This window comes from Sphaerodactylus townsendi, linkage group LG09 (genome assembly GCF_021028975.2).
Source record: "Sphaerodactylus townsendi isolate TG3544 linkage group LG09, MPM_Stown_v2.3, whole genome shotgun sequence".
Lineage (NCBI taxonomy): Eukaryota > Metazoa > Chordata > Lepidosauria > Squamata > Sphaerodactylidae > Sphaerodactylus > Sphaerodactylus townsendi.
This window is the reverse complement of record NC_059433.1, coordinates 90755849-90761267: the sequence shown is the minus strand read 5'-3', so window position 1 is coordinate 90761267 and position 5419 is coordinate 90755849.

Below are 5419 nucleotides of genomic sequence, written 5' to 3'. Positions count from 1 at the left end.
GCCCGGGGCTTGTGCTGAGCGCTTGAAGTCGAGCCCTCTCTATTTATCCCCATTCTGCACGCCGAGCCACGCCCCCTCCCTGAACTCGCCCCACCTTCTGTCTACCTTGCCCATTGTTCCTCCTCCTTTACTTTCCTTAAAAGGCAAAGAGGCAGGCTGCCCTTCCAGGGGCTTTTTCCGAGGAGGCGGTGATGAAGAGGGCTCCACGTTCCTTGGTTAACTCCAAACGTGTTAATCAATGGCAATGACGTCATGGAATCGTTGGAGGAAAGGTCACGAGATTCATTTTCTTCTCCCCAGGGTCGCTTGAGTTCACCAAGTAGGCTCCTTGGATATGGCATCGTACCATGGGCCATCCTGAGCAGCTTTGTCTGCAAAACTGGAGTCAATGTGGCTGGCCTCACAGAGTTGTTATGAAGCCCAATGTGAAATGTGGGGATGTGGTTCAGCAGACATTCAGATTCAACACCCAGAACCTCCATTTTGAAAACGGATCAGGCAGTAAGCAACATGGAAGCAACATGCCTGAGATCCTGGAGCGCCACAACAATTTAGAGTAGACAGTTCTGACCTGTATAGACCAATGGATAGATTCTGTATAATGCAGCTTCATTTCCAAACTGAGTCTTCAGGACTCCAATAAAGCAAGCTTAGCTTATTTTTTTTGAAACATTTGATAATATAAGTACAAAGATTTAAACTGCAAAGTACTTGAAGGGTGGTGAATCAGGACCAAAATACTCTATAGATATGTAGAATGGATAATTAGATTTCACAGGATGAGGTATGTTTACACAGGCAAGTAAAAAGGAGATGGAATATCCAAGAGGTCAAACACTTCAAGTTAGTTTATTTTGGAAAGGATTTCATGGTGGGAAGTTGCATCTAGTGGGTAATTTCATGTGCTCCATTGCTAAGTAATGATTAAAGTTATTATTCTTTCCGCATTATATCCTCTTCTATTCCCAGTTATATCTAGCAGCTTTGACTCATCATACCCACATAAAGCTATGGTGTATATTTCAAACCATTCACTGCACATTTAACACTGAGCCATTCTGCTTTTGGTTAAGATAAGGAAAATTTATTCAACTCCTTTGGCATACGTTAATGGAAGAGACGGAATACTAATCTGCTACTAATCGTAAGTGTGGAGCTCAGAAGGAACCTTTTGTATGTATTTTAATAATTGTGAGCAAGAAGAATTCAAGAATAACACATAAATTGCTCCATAAAATGCACAATAAATCTCCTGATTCTTAACTCATTGTTGATTGAAATCAACAAGGATAAAATGTTATTTTGTATCAAGGCATGTTAATATCTCATTTACTGTAAACGCAGTTCTGGAAACATTGTTTCAGAACTGCTTATTCCTGCATGGCAGAGGGCTGGACTTGATGACCCTTCTGGTCTCTTCCAACTCTATGATTCTATGCTTAAAAAGTGAACAGGTATTATGATATTATTACGCACATATTTCTCAAAAATGTGCTGATCATAGGAGTCCCTGAAGGCCAGTTGCAGAAATATGGTTAATAAAATCTCAAGGAAAATTGTGGTGCTTGAATCCATGGTAAACCTTTCCCTATATTGTTTACTGAGTAAATGCATCGGGGTTCTCTCACAGAGGAAGAACTATGGAAGGCTGAATAGTGCCAATGCCCAAGAGAAGGACACAGGCAGCACAAGTATGTAATCAAGTTTGGTGGAAGGCTTTCTGGGACCAATCAGGATATTTAAAACATAGCACACAGTTAAAGAAGGTACTGGAAGGTGAGAAAGAATGGCAGACTTGGCATTTCCATCAATTTTTTTGTATGAAACAGGTCCCTTCCAATGAGGTGACCTTTTATATCTGCCAAGTATATTGAATTTCCCAGTACAGTGCAGAATTTCATCTTCTAGCAGCATGTCCTAGTGGAATTTCAGCACTGAACCAGTTTCCGCTGTCATCTTACTTGTTGTTGACATTGGTACAGCTACCGGCCGCTCACTATTCTGAAATAACACAGTGAGCGCATTGTCTTCATTGATCTCTGGGCTGGAACTTGAAAAAAAGCAGGGCCAGTTCAAATCGCTTACCCTGAGTCATAGTTAGAAGAATGAACAATTCCCAGAACTAGATGTTTGTTATAGGTAACACACAGAAATTAGACTTCTTATTGACTTCTCAGTTGAATATAGTTTTGAATACAGCATTGCATGGATGCATGTTTTGGTAGATTTTGAATGCAAGTAGGACTGCAGTCTTTATTTGGTTTAATCAGTCAATTAAATCAACTAGAGTTTCACTTGACTGATCAGTTAGAGCCAGTTTTAATCAGTGAGGGTGAAGCCCTACGCCAGTGATAGCGAACCTATGGCACGGGTGCCAGAGGTGGCACTTGGAGCCCTCTCTGTGGGCATGCACACACAGAGTTCGTCATGTGGGGGGCGGAAAATCACCTCCTCACACACACACACACACACACACATCTAGGCTGGCCTGGGCCACTGAGCACGATGTGCGCACACCGAGGTAAACAAGGGAGAGGGACTTCGGTTGGCGGAGCCTGAGTGCCTGCCAATGCTCCGGGTGGCGCTGCTGCCTGAAAGTAGCAAAGGGAGGGAAAGAAGAGATGCTAGAGAGGCACAGAGTGGTGCGTGTGGGACTTGCTGGAGGCTAGAGCAGGCTGGCCCCTGCTCGAGCGGGTGGGGCAGAGGAAGGGGGAGCCAACCAGTTTTTTCTAATCTAAAACCCCAGCATTCAGGTTAAATTGCTGGGTTGGCACTTTGTGATAAATAAGTGGGGTTTGGGTTGCAATTTGGGCACTCAGTCTCAAAAAGGTTCGCCATCACTGCCCTATGCAATTGTGTTCACAAGGGTCCTTCAGCACCAACTGTTTGTGGGCTATGGTGAGGGGAAGGAAAGGTGGAAGAGATCTGTCTTTGCCTACTCTTTGCTTTCACATTTATGATATGAACTGTAGATCACATTGTTTATCATAGCAACTTATGGGCTACTGGTAATTTCACATGCTGGCCATATTACATGGATAGAAATAAAGTCGACACAAAGTTTCTAATAAGTAGTAATATCTGATCCACAAGAAAATAGGGCACAGATCATTATTTGTCCACCAGTTTTTTCTGTTATGTTTACCACATCATTGTTGACAATGTTACCAGATGACTTGGGCCAATCTGAGGTCCATGTTGGCCAAATGAAAATGCAGTTTTAAAAACACAGCCTATTCCATGGTTATCGGTATTCTCTGATTGTTCTGCCCCCCCAAGTGAATCTATTTTTGGTGCCCTGTACTTGGCTAGGACAGAGTGGGGGAGACATAAGCCAGGTTCAACAGTTCTTACAATAGGTTTATTACTTGAGAGAAATAAGACCCTAACTCTTCCCTTGGATCTATCTAAATCAGAGTACTTGCTTGTCTTGATCAAATTTGAAGCTGTAGACTGTGTCTTCTCTTGGCTGCTTTCAAGAAAGTCCACTGTGTCTTACTTCCTTTCAGTTCTTTTAGTCTTTGTCTAGTTCTAATTACTGTTAAACTTAACTTGTGTTCTATGGACCACCATATACTAATATGTACTTCATGAATATTCCAGTCTCCAACTACCCTTGGCACCTCACTCTGACTGGCCAGAACTAAAACAGGGGATTGCTGGGTAAAGAAAGGAAACTGCCTATTGAGAAATGTCTTATAGGGACAGGGGCTAACTAAAATACCCTCCCTTAGAAGACTTAACAATGAACTAAAACCATGTAAACTATGGGGAAACTAAAGCTTAATGGGGAAATAACAAAAGCTTGGGTGGGGGCATGACACTGATCACTCAAAATTCGGCTAACGTAGCTCTGTAACAAATTTTGTAACATCTGACAGTATATTTAATACATATTATGCTGACCCTTGTTTTCTTTTGGTCATACATATCTGATAACTGATAGTATTCATGAGTAATTTTATACTATATTTACTGGTTCTCCCCTTTCAGGGACTATTTGTACATTTAATTCCAAAGCACAGAGCTAACTACCCTGTGCAGGAACTATTATCATTTAGCCGTGACAAAAATCAAGGTTCCTTTCTCACCTTGAGAAAACACTGGGCTTCTCACAAAGCTGCAGCAAATCTATGGTCAGCCAGGAATCCTGAGCTAACAAAAATCTGATGTGGCTTAAAGCTTGCCAAAGTGAGACTTGGATGGTCAGCAGGTAAAAGTGAATCTCTTAAGTTTAAAAAGAAACACAAAAAGAAAGCTGGTCTAATGCAAAATTCAGCTCAATAACAATGCAACACCATGCACCAAGGCCAACCAAAAAAACACAACACAGCATAGCATAGCACAGAAAGTTTCATCAGGCTGGACATTACAAAACAGAACCAAAAGAGGTGGCATTGACTATCACCCCTAAGATCTCTCAACCAACATCTTCCATAGGCTCTGTGGCTGATACCATGATGCAGCTTTGACATGCTGTGAAGAAGAGGGGGAGGGTAGGGTAGAAGCTATCTGATTGTAAATGTAACAACCAATTAAATGTCTCTCTGAAGCCAAATGACACCTTTCTATATGTGGATTCTCCCATTAAGTCTGGAAATACAATGTAAAGTTTGCATATCCTGGTACAGACTGGAAATTGTCCTTTCCAATGATACAAACAAGGTTTTATGTTTATTGTCATGCCCCCAGAGATACGGTCATTATTTTCCTTATTTAAGCCTCAGTTGTACCCTTAGTCAGAATGGGTTAAGTTGTTTTTTGTGCAGCATTCTGTGAAAGGGAACCTTAGTTAGACCCTGCCCCTTTAAGAAGCCCTCTAGAGGCAAAGCACTATAGCATTCTTATTGGTTAGCAGTGCCTGTTTTACAGTTTTGTTTTTAGTTCAGGTGTCTGAGAAAGGCTGGAGACAGCAATATCTCAGACGTGTAAGGTGTTACATTTGAGGTGTACAAGATCTATGATATTTTAAGCAATCCAGTTTCAACAGAATTGAATGGAAACAGAGTCTAAGTAGAGGACACTGAGAGATATCAGAAGCAGTGCAAGCAGTACAGACTTCCTTAGAAGCAGTTAAGGAAAGAGTTGATGTCTGCAAGTTCATCAAACCATCTCCAAATGTTTTGAGCATTGCAAGTATTCTTTATTTAGACGGACTTCATGGGAGGAGTCGGAGTCCTAAGCTTTCAATATTATTAAACCATTTTTGAACTGTTACTTATTTGTCTGTAGGTCTTACACTCTGTTCTGGCCAAGTGCAAGGCACCTGATTTTTAGTTTGCTTGGGAAACAGAACATTTATCATTTGTTTATTTGAAATAATTATGTTCCACTCTTCTCTCAATTAATGGGACTCTAAGGGGCTGTTGTTATCTGAATAGGAACCCACCGACCCTAATTCTCTAATGTCTGCACAGAT